We start from the raw sequence: 12,086 nt of genomic DNA on the forward strand, positions 1-12,086 counted from the left end.
GCTCCCATTTCACCTAGAGGGTCTCTGAGCCTCCTTTCTAACCCTACCTTGGGCGAAGTCCCATCTTGTGCAGAGCAGTGCAGCGAGCACTGGAAAAATAGGCAGATAACCACAAAAGGAGATGCTACTCCTGGGGCTGGTCATGAAGTCGCTCCCAGCTCTTGAGACTCTCAGATCTCTCTTCAGGCCTGACCTCTAGGAAACCTCAAGTCCTAAAGATCCCAAAAGAACATGACAGTCCATGAGGTCACAGGACCTCGAGGAGCCCCTGTACACGGCTGCACCTGCCAACATCCCAACTTGGATTTCAGGACCCACCCAGCCCAGGATGTTCTCCGGCTGACAAAGACCGCTAAAGCTGGAGTGTGTGCAGGCACATCTCTGGGAGAAAGAGGAGACAAAGAGTGCTCCTCATTGGAGAAGCCCCTCTGCTCACTTGGGATGGGAGCCCCAGTTATAAACAGGCTTGATGTGTGGGATCTACCCTGACCACTGTCCCCTATCCCCAACCTCTTCCAGCCAAGCATGACCGGAATCGCTCTCAGTTTTCAGACCTGGGGGATCTTGGTGGTTGGTTCTCCACTGAGGCTGTTAACTTGGCCTGAGGGCGCCAGCATAGGTTCCCATGTGAAGGAGCTCAGATCCAGGCTGTCTCCCCCTGTCCTGCCCATCCAAGGCTCTGAGCCCTACTGACCCCTAGCTCAGAGCCAGTGGTGCTAGGGCAGTTTTGTTGGCCTTTATTTAAGCAAGTGTCTTATTGCTACACCCATCCAGAGCTGTTCCTGACACCTGCCTTAGCAGCTGCTGATTTCATCCCAGAACAAGGCCCCAAAGGTGGTGATTTCATGGATGAGAGTCTCGGGTCTCTCCTTGGGGAGGAAGAAGGTGATAAAAGGAAAGTTGACCTTCAAAGGCAGGGAAGGCCTCAAACAGCATACATGCTAAATTAGAGAGGACTTGTGCCCCCCAAAACTTATCCTAACCCCCAAAGGTCACAGCAGCCAGTCCTGGGAGGACTTCATCTGTGTCACAGAACAAACCCAAATCTCAATAGTGGCCTCCGAACCCCTCAGGATCAGCTACCCTCATACCCACCTACCAGCACTGAACCCCTGCCATCAGACTGGATCTATTTTCCATTCAGACCTCTCTGCAAAGCAAAATGTCCCACAGAAGCCAATATGGTGCTAAGCCTGGCTCAAGCACCCAATATCTATTTGGTACACAAGAGAGAAAATGGATGAAGGTGGGGCCTGAGTGGTGACGTGAGAGTTAGGACGTTTTGCCTTGCACGCATTAACCTATCTCCCTTTATTCTCAGTATCTGTATGAAGAGGAAGCCTGGGCCATAGCCCAAGTTCCCAATCCTGACACCCTGGGGACCCCAAAAAGTTCCCTGAAACTTAGTCTTCTCAGCTGTAATATGAGGGGAAGACACTCATCCACCCTGTCTTGGAAAAGAAGCTCTCCTTAATGCTAATAATACATCTCAGCTATGCTTTTATTTTCCTTCCTATCCCTGGTGGAAGCTGGTCTGGAGAGCCTACTCCATGACATAAGATGGATCTTGTAATAAGTCTCAAGCACCAAGATAAGTCCTGACACCAAAGCTTCTCCCTTCCATGCCTATTGCACTGGAACTTACATATCTTCAAATTTGGCATCACCTAGGACTGGAGAAATAGGGTAGGGGCAGGGCACTTGCTTCACATTCTGAGGATCCACATAGGGTCTCCCAAGTATTGCCAGGAGCAAGCCCTGTGCACAGATCCAGGAGTAAATGTTGGGTGTGGCCCAACCCTGCCCCCCCAATAAAACATATGGCCTCTCAATTTATTCCCACAGAGAGAGACTGAGGTTGTTCACTGACGTCAAGGAGAGAGATATGCCAAAGAGAGTGGTACCCTCTGGCTAACACAGCTCCACTCCTTCCACTCAGAAAGTGGGTACTCAGAGGGGTCCTGTCTGTGAAACCCAGGATCACTAGCTCAAGTCAGGATGTGGAGGAGTAGGGCTGGGTGAATGTTGAGGTTTACCTAACTGTGGTGTGGGAGGGAAGGGATGTGATCCAGTGGGAGTACCCTCAAGGTATGAAGTTGGGATAATTAGAGATCTACTGGCTTCCTCTATTACCCTTCTTCTCTCTTATTTATTTATGCATTTATTTCTTTATTTTTAGGTCTCTACTCACCTCTCAGGAAGCAAATATATGAGCTGGATCACATTCAGTGCCGCAAAGTGTTCTGATTGATTGCTAATGTCTGCTCCTGGTGTAGGAATAGGGAAGGAGGCTGCATTAATGTCCTGGGCCTCTGTAGGTCAAACAGACAATGGACGTCCTGTGACTCACACAGGGTCCAGTTCAGCTCCCCCAGGTCTCCAATAAGGAGGTAATGAAAGGGCCTTAGCTAGGCACACAGACCCCTTCCTTCATGGGGTTAAGGGAAGCCTGCAGCTAGGAATCAAGCTCAGTCAAGGAAGCGCAATTTGGAAACAGATGTGCAATTGCTTTGAGGCCACCAGGCCTTCCCCCTATTCTAGCATTTGTGAAATAAGAATTGTCTCAGCCGAGAATTTCTGATGGCAGCAGAACCAGGTCCTCAGCTCAGAGGATTACCACTAACTTTCCAGTTCAGCCACCCTCCATGGGATACCTGTGGACTCCTCATCAATAGCCTCCAACCATTTCTCAGGTGAGAAATTTATAGTGGTTTCTAGATCCTTCCAAATGTCAGGAACCTCCTCTGCTATTCCAGAATATTCTCTGCCACAGCGGTGGATGCAGCACTCCCCATGAAGCCACCACAGGGGATCCTAGTTGGCTCCTAACCTGACATGCCACCCCTAACTAGGCACAGGCTAGTCCTGGACCCTCGAGGGGCTAATGGTCTTTCTTGTGTTTCTCAGGATGATGAAGAAGAATGAGCTCTGAAGTGGTGGCCTTGAGTTCAATATGGCCTCTGTTCCATCAATAAGCCAACAATGATGGTCACACTGAATGATGTTGTTTATGCTGCCTCTTGGTTAATCTTTTAAAAAGTTTGTTCACGCTCAGTGGTGCTTAGGACTTATTCCTGACAATGTTCTCAGGGTTCATGCCTGGTGGCACTCAGGAGACCAGTGTGGTGCTGGGGAGAGAAACTGGGTTGGCTGTGTGCAAAGCAACTGTTCCACCGCTACACCATCACTCAGGCCCTTGATGTTGTTTTTGTTGATGTGGCTAACTGTGATGCTGTGTAAGAACTCGCTTTCCTTCTAAGTCACTTCACTGAAAATCAGTATTTAGGAACTTACCAATGATGTCAATAACTGAGCCCATTGTTTGGTATGCCAGGGAGCCCTTATCAAATTGATTATAGCATCCTTTTGCAGCTATCCAAACCTGAATCATTCAGGCACAGTAGAGACAAAGACAATTAAAATCTCCAAATGATAGGACTTGCCTTATATGCATCAAACCTGAGTTCAGTTCCTGGTACACTGTCTGGTTTTCAGAGTACTGCTAGGAGTAAATTTTACACATAGCCATGGACAAGAGTCTCGGGTCTCTCCTTGGGGGTGAAGGAGGTGACGAAGGGAAAGATGTCCCCTAAAGACAGGGAAGGCCTCAAAAACTGTCTCAGCATACATGCTAAATCAGAGAGGATTCGTGGGCACCCCAAGCTTAGTATTCCTGACCCCCAAAGCTCACAGCAGCAAGTCCTAGGAGGACTTCACTTGTGTCACAGAACACACCCCACATCTTGATAGTGGCTTCTGAACCCCTCAGGATCAACTGCAATCATGAGTCTTCACCTTTTCTGGACCCTGACTTCCCAGGTACTTCCATCTAGGTACCCACACAAGGGCCTTCATACAGCTAGGTATATGCCCTCTTATCAAAGTAAATAAATAAACTTTCCAAATGTTTTGCATAAAGCTGACAGAATGACCCACATCTCCCCTCCCCTGTCCTACTTCCTCTAGCTCTCCCCTTTTGCTACCCCTCAATCTGCTATCACCCCTCAAGCTTTACTCCCTATATTGTGCGTTATGCATTTCTTGGAAAATAATTAGAGACAAAAATCTTGGCCCCTCCAGCACATGTTATTCCCTTCTTCATGGATCTGTGGTTGCCCCACTGACCTAGGATGGTGACACATCCTTTACCACTTTACACACTTGATGATGAGGTGGTGTGGGCCTCACAGATGGGTGGCCATGCATGGCCCAATGCTGAGATGGCAAATAACATTTCTCTGTACACCAAACTGACAGGTAGGTAGTTGGGAACACTTGTAGGGATCTATGGAGAAGGGTGCTGCATTTTGCCTGTACCACCAAGCAAATGTGCAGAAGTTGATTAGCAATGTCTGCCTTGGGCATGGGTGTGGTTAGAAGTGATGTCTACAAATGTCAAGTATTTGCCATTTACAGGCAGCCATTTGCTCTTCCACAATAAAACCAGGGGCTAATGGTACTCCTGCTGGGAAGCTGCCCAGATTGTGTATAGTGTTTTCACTCTCCATCCAAATGCTATCGCTCTACTCCTCCTTCGTTGCTATATGAAGCATTGTTGTTGGTTACACCAGCCACATACTAATTCACTTTAAAATATTTGAAATAAAATTAAATGAAAACTTCAGTCTATCAGTCACACTAGCCACACTTCAGAGTTCAATGAGGCTACTATAGTGGCCAGCACATTTACAAATTCTAATGTTTTTTTTTATAGCTACCTGACCCCTAATTGTGATAGAAAGTTCTACTTTGCCTAAATGGGCTATATCTACCGTTTTCAGAAGGTAGTATGTACATTTGTTAATATATAAAGATATTTGGTGGTGTGGAGGGTGGGGAGAACTTGGACCCATTCAGCAGTACTTGGTGCTTACTCTTGGCTCTCTGCAAAGATCCCTCCTGGTCATGACTGCACATGCCTGACATGAGGGGCCATTGTTTAACATTGGCTCACCTAAACTGCTTATCTCATTTCCTAATCTGTTACTTGACCTAACCTGCAAGCAGACCTAATTTCTCCTGCCTCAACTCATTCAGCAGGAATTAATGTATTTTTTGTACGATAAGGTGCACCTTTTCCCCCTCAAAAGTGCATCTTATGGAGCGAATGCCACCTGGAGCTGAAACCTGAGTACAGGGGAGGAAAGCATCTAAAAACTATGTGTAGTTAGAGAAATAACTACACAGCAACTATCATGATAATGCTAATGAGTGAGAGAAGTAGAATGCCTGTCTCGAATACAGGCAGGGGGTGGAGAAAGAGGGAGGGGGGCACTGGTGAAGAGGGGTGTTCTTTTCTCTAACTGAAACCCAACTACAGACATGTTTGTGATCATGATAATTACATAAAGATATTATTTTTAAAAAAAGACTATGTATGACTTATGGTCAGGTGCGTCTTATAGAGCAAAAACTATGGTAAATCCTGCTGAACACCTGCTCATCTCAACCCCTCTCTCAACCCAAAAAACTCACCCAAAATTGCTCTTCATAAAACTCAAACTCAAACCCTACCAGTACCCAGGTAACGATTCAACAACACTGTTGAGAGATATTTCCCTGGCACCCAGACCTGGAAGCACACCTGAATTCCCAGGTCTCATAATGGTCACATATTTGGCGAATCCATGTGACCAGTTCTCAAGGCAACTACCTTCATCGCCAAACTTTCTGGCCCTTAAAAGTAATGAAAGCATCAGGGAGAGGCACAATGAGAAAGAGAACAGAAAAGGAAAATTACGGAGCTGGGTGAGTCATCTTGAGGGGTGATGATTCAGGGGAAGCGGGTGTCTCTAAATGGGCCTGTGTGCAAGCATGTAAGCATGTTTTTATGTGTGCATAGGTGCGAGAGGAAGGGAGCATACTCCCTTGAAAGTAATGAACTATCCTCATCAGTACAAGAACCTTGCTCGTTGAAGTCAGAGCAGTAAACAGTGGGAGGACTCTTGCCTTGCATCCAGTTGATCCAGGTTCAAGACCCTCATATGGTCTCCTGAGCCTGCCAGGAGTGATCCCTGAGCATAGAGCCGGGATTAAGTCCTGAGCATTGCCAGGTATGACCCAAAAACAAACAAAAAAAGGATTTTGTTTTTGTACTAAACTTCTTTACTGTTGTTTCCAAAATAGAGCTGAAATTTAACCTTTTCTTTGATACTTGGAGGGTAGAAATGGAGAATCTAGTTTTAGGAGTTGTGCTGTCTTGCTACACCCACAGCCCATCCTGGAAGGCAGGGGCTGTTCTAAACTGTGTATCCTGGAGTAGGCTGCTTGCTCTTTCTGATTTCTCATTGTAGAGGGGCTGGATGGAGCAGCCCCTTTGGGCCCTCTCCCTTCTCAAATGATTCCAGTTCATGTCAAGTTCAAAGATATGGAGGGAACATGAGTACCTATTACTAGATGAAAGCAGCCAGTCTCTACAAATTGCCTCTGTATGGTTATGGTTCTCCAGCATGCTGGGAAAGAAATTATGGAGACCTTGGGGCCAGAGCGATAGCATAGCAGAAGGGCATTTGCCTTACGTGAGGCTGATCCAGAATGGACCTCAATTTGATCCTCAGCATCCCATATGGTCCCCCAAGCCAGGAAGGATTTCTGAGAGCATACCCAGGAATAACCCCTGAGTGTCACAAAAACCTAAAATAAAATAAAATAAAATAAAATAAAATAAAATAAAATAAATTATGGAGACCAGAGGAAGAGCAACTGTAAAGAGGACTAGACTGGGGGAGAGGAGGTCACAAAACAGAGCCAGAGGAGTGTAACTCTGAACACAGAGCCTATACTATGTGGTTCCATCATTGTGGACACAGACCGTGAGAGTTCAAGAGTAGCTGTGATGTGAATGGCCACTGAGAACCAGCTTGGGGTTTGTGTTATTATTAGTAAGAAACTTTCTATTAGGGAATTAGGAGGTATTTGGGTCCTCCCAAGTTTTTTGGGAACCCAGAATATTTTCCTTTTTTTAAAAAAAAAGTGTGATGGGCCAGAGTGATAGCATGGAGGTAGGGAGTTTGCCTTGCATGCAGGAGGACAGTGGTTCAAATCCCGGCATCCCATATGGTCCCCCAAGCCTGCCAGGAATGATTTCTGAACGTAGAGCCAGGAGTAACCCCTGAGCGCTGCAGGATGTGAACCCCCCCCCAAAAAAAAGTGTGATAATTAAAAATAAATGAAGGTGATGGGGCTGGGAGAAGTAGTACCAGAGTTAAGGCATCTGCCTGGCATGTGTTCTATCTGGATTCTTTTAGACTGCACTCAGGGGTTACTCCTGACTCTATGCTCAAAAATTGCTCCTAGCTTGGGGGACCACATGGGATGCTGGGGATCGAACATGGGTCCGTCCTGGGACTGACATGTCTAAGGCAAATGCCCTATTGTTGTGCTACCACTCTGGCCCCCCAATCTGGATTTGATCATTGGCGCCATTGAGGGTCTTTGGAGCACCACCAGGGCACAGAGCCAGGAAGAAACTGTGAACATATCCCCCTAAATCCACCAAAATTAATGATAAATAATTTAAAAAATATATATTCTAAAAAATGTAAGGCGAGGCCACATCCCACAGCCACTATCCACCTGCCTAGAATGGCCCTGGAGATGGGATGTGGGCTCTGGTGGGTCAGCAGGTCCCCTCCATGTGGCACACAGATTCTTTTCAGTTTTATGGCTTCTGTCCTGATCTCAAAACATCCCCAGAAGGGCATGGTCTTGCCTTAGTGAGCACAGGCTGTGCATACAGAGCCTGTGCATACAGAGCATACAGTGATTTCTGAGCACAGAGCCAGGAGTAACCTCTGAGCGCCGCTGGGTGTGGCCCAAAAGCCAAAACCAAAACAAAACAAAACAGAGCCTGGCAGAAAGCAGGTACTGTGGCCAGGTGCATCCTCAGGCCTTTGAAAGGGGACATGCTTTAAGTCTCTCCGTGCTCATGGGCACCAGAACCATCTGTTCTGCACAACTCAAATCTGCAGGTGCCCAAACCCCTTACTTCAAGACTGTTGGATTGGGATGTGTCCATGCTCAGGCTAAGCAGGGTGATCAAGTCCTTAAGAAAACCTGCCCCAGATGCTGAATCTGGCCACTTTTGCCCATATGATCCTACCCAGCCTCCTCTGGTCTAGGAAGAAGAAGCTGCAGATTTTGGACTGGGGAAGAAATGACCCCATGACCTGTGGTGGGGTCCACACTGAGCATTCCAGGCTCCAGGCCTGGTGTATCTGGTGTCTTAGCTGATAACCAGCAGACTCTTAGAAGCCAATCAGAAGAAAGTCTTTGGGGTCAGACAACTTAGTATACCTGAAGCCTATAGTTGGTATTATGGCAGGATGCTTCATGGATAGGACACTGTGTTTTGTAGGCCAAAGATGTTTTTCTATTTTCCCCAATTTTTGCTGCTCCTATACAAAAATATGCCATTTATTTTTAATCTTTTAGATAGGGCTTCCTACCTTTTTAATAGATCCTTGGGAAATAAATTACTTTGTTTTACTTCACACTTCTTCATTTTTCTATAAAATTAAGAAGGACAAAAAAAGAAAAAAGAAAAAGGATGAGGGACACTGGGAGACCAGTGATCTCAGGTGCATTGGTGGAGATACAAAAAAACAGAACTAAATATCCAAGCTAATATCAACAATAATAGAATCAAGAGATCCTAACTATAATAATCTAAACTTAAAATGGTCTTGTTATACTGACAGGCCAGGGGCAAAGGATGGTAATATAAGATGCACTCTGGTAGTATTGGTGGAGGGAGGTTGACCTTGGTGGTGGGATTTGCTCTGATTCATTGTATGTCTGAAACCCAACTATGAAGGACTTTGTAAATCACAATGGTTTCAATAAAATAAAAACAAGGAGCCAATCAGTCATGCAACTGTGATCCACCTGCTCCTCCTCTACCTCCTCCTCCTCCTCCTCCTACTGCTCCTCCTCTTCTACCTCCTCCTCCACTCCTGACTCTGCTCATTCCTCCTGCTTTTGCTTCTCTTCCACTTCCTCCTCCCCCTCCTTTTCCTCCTCCTCCTACTCCTCCTCTTTATTTCCCACTGTCCTAAGCACCGGTTCTCACCTCTTGCACCTGAACACATCCCCCAGACACAAGAGAAAGCAGCCAGGAGGTCAGTGGCCAAGGCGGCAGCCACCTCCCCACACAAGAGGCCCAGCAAGAGCCAGCCCCAGAGTGAAAGGCACCCACCAAGTCTCTGAGGACCTTTGGAACAGAAACCCCTACCCCTTCCAGGTCAAGTCCAAATTGAACCTACATAAGCTCAGAACCCTGAGATTCTGGGGGCTTTTCCCACTGGCCTGCCTCTTCAAGGCAGAGTTCTTTGTGCCCTGGAGACAATGCCCCCACAGCCTCCTGCACTGAGGTTGCTGAAACCCATGTTTCAAGCCATAGTCTGGTCTTGATGGGTGTACCTAAATTTTTTCAGAGCCCCAGAAGACTCCAAGTCTATCCCCAAGCCGTCATCTCCTCTCCATCACATGCACATTTAGGTTTGGAGGAAAAACCTCACAACCATGAATGAGGGTTTCCACCCTCCAGGGCTAGAGACATGAATAAAGGGGAACAGTTACTCCAAAGCAGTGGGAGCATAGGAAAAGGGGAAGGCTCGGCAGGCAGCTGCCCTCACCACTGAGGTTATCTTAGGACACTCACTTCGCCTGAAAACCCCATGGCCCCTGCTCCAGAAGCAGCCATACACCCAGTACTCCGAAATCTATCCAGCAGCCAGCCGGATAAAACCAAGCAGCAAATCTACCCAGGATAAAGGTTGACAAGACACCCCCCCCCCACACACACACACCAGAAAGGCCCCAAATAGACCATAGAGGCCAGGGTGGCCTCTGCAGAGCTCCCCAAAGCAAGTGTCCCCCTGAGAACACAGCTATCGTCTCACAAGGTTTGGCCCGACAGTACCTGGTCTGCACAGTGATCCCCTGAAACACTGAAGCCCTGAAGCAGGTCCCCAGGAAGCCGGGAGAGCAGGGGCCTGGGAGAAGTGTCCGCCTTCCCTCCCTAGGTCTCTCTCTTTCTCTCTTTCTCTCTCACTCTCTCTCAGCCCCTTCCCTGCCTGTGGGGCCTCCCGTCCTCCCCCACCCTCCCTCTGAGCCAATGTGGGCACAGCAGCTGAGTCGACAGTCATTGCTAAAATTAGCTGCTGAGCTCCAGGTCTGGCCCCTAGGGTGGCCGCTGACCAGGCCTGGGCCAGTATGAACATATTTGGTGTCGCGGAGCAGGGGAGGGGACAGCTCCCAACGCAAGCACATTCTCTCCTGTCATCCCTGTCCCGGGCACACCCCCAGCCCGCCTCTGCCCTACACAGATAACTGGAGGTCACGGGAAGGGGGTGAGCAAGACAGGCTGGCCTGGCAAGGCTGCTGGACCCAATGCTGTGCCTGTGTGTCAATGGTTGATGCACGCGAATAAGGGTTGGTTGAGAAATGGAAGTAAAGAAAGGGTGACTGTCTTGCCCCCAAGCAATGGAGAAGCAGAACTGGGACTCAGGCAGAGTGGCCCCAAAGGATAGTCCAGCATGGATTTCCATAGTATTGGTATCTGGGGAGTTGACTACAACTAGAGCAGGTGATGGGGACTTAGATGTGGGTTGTTCATTCCAACATGGTCCTGCGGCTCTGATGAATTATGTCAGGGACCAGAGAATGAGAACAGTGACCAAGCCCAAGCCTTGCCTGCAACTGACTCTTGTTCTACCCCTAGCACCATACAGTCCCCTGAGCATCACTGGGTACAGCCCTGGAGATCCCCAAGCCCCAGCTGAGGTGGCCCCAAACCTCCCTGGCACTGCAGGGACCAAACAGCACCACATCCTCAGAACTGGCCACTGATTTGACATCCTGATTGGCCTAAGCACTGCAAGGCCTGAGCAGCTCTGCCCTGTCCAGTTGTAGCAATGAACAATCTGGCCAGGTTGTCTGAAAATTACTGGATGTGACCCCTTTGGGCCTCCTGAGGAGGCAGGGAGGTCCTTAAGCAGTCACTGTCAGAAATGACCTTGCTGGTGAAGGCTGTTTGGCCAACCTCCAGGTGCAGTCCATCTCCAGGGATATCCACTGTCCCTCTGAGCTTGTCAAAGTTTCAGACAGGCTCCAAACACAATGCTCATTCACTGGCTGAGTATATCTCTGGCCTACAAATTTGCTTCCAAAGTGGAAACTAGGAACAGGCATATGAAGATGCTTTTACCAAAGACACCAACTAGGGGTGTAGCCTGGTTCCTCGAATGCTGCCCTGCAAGGGGTCTTTCTGGGCAAAGCCCAGAAAAATGTCACCTTGTTTATTCACCTCAGGGGGCTGTTCCTTCTTCCTGGAATTGTCTCCTCCAGTGCAGGGCCTACAAAATAGTCTAGGAAAGGGGATTTCTGACTGAGAAACTGTTCTGGCTTCCCATGCATCCTTAATTTTGAGTTGAGTTGAGTTGCTCTCTTATGCCCCAATGAGATGCTGAATTAGATCTACCATTGTTAAATATTTAGAGCAGGGGTGGCGAACAAGTTCGACACAAAGAGCCAAAATTTTAAACTATTAGAGTCAGAGAGCCATACCATGCAGTGACCTGCCAAAACAGACAAACACTCACACAAAAGCATATAATTTTAACAATAATATATTAAACACATAAGAGGCAAAAAAAAAATACACCGCATTCATCTTGGCCGGGACCCGCATGCGGCTCGAGAGCTGCATGTTTGCCACCCCTGATTAGAGGCTTTTATAATATTTTTCTTTGGTTTATGTTTCCTTGACTGCTTTCCTTGACCTACCACCTTTCAGGTAGGGGGCGCTGTTTAGATCTGAGTAAATAGTTAAACTGGGAGGACTGGATTCTTTAGCAGCTGGCTAGCGAGCTCTGGAGTTTTGGAGCAGCTGGTGGCTGGAAAAGGATTTGGTGTCCTACCTTTGTTAGGGTCCAGAAATCGAAGGACAAGACCACACAAATTGGAGTAAAGTTTAAGCTTTATTCCGCCTGTCAACGGCTCCTAACTGACCGGTCAGGTTCTCTCCCACGAAGGGTGAAAAGAACCCTGCCCCAAGGTCGTGATTGGGATTATATAGGATAGGG

Source organism: Suncus etruscus, chromosome 15, assembly GCF_024139225.1.
Source record: "Suncus etruscus isolate mSunEtr1 chromosome 15, mSunEtr1.pri.cur, whole genome shotgun sequence".
Classification (NCBI taxonomy): Eukaryota; Metazoa; Chordata; class Mammalia; order Eulipotyphla; family Soricidae; genus Suncus; species Suncus etruscus.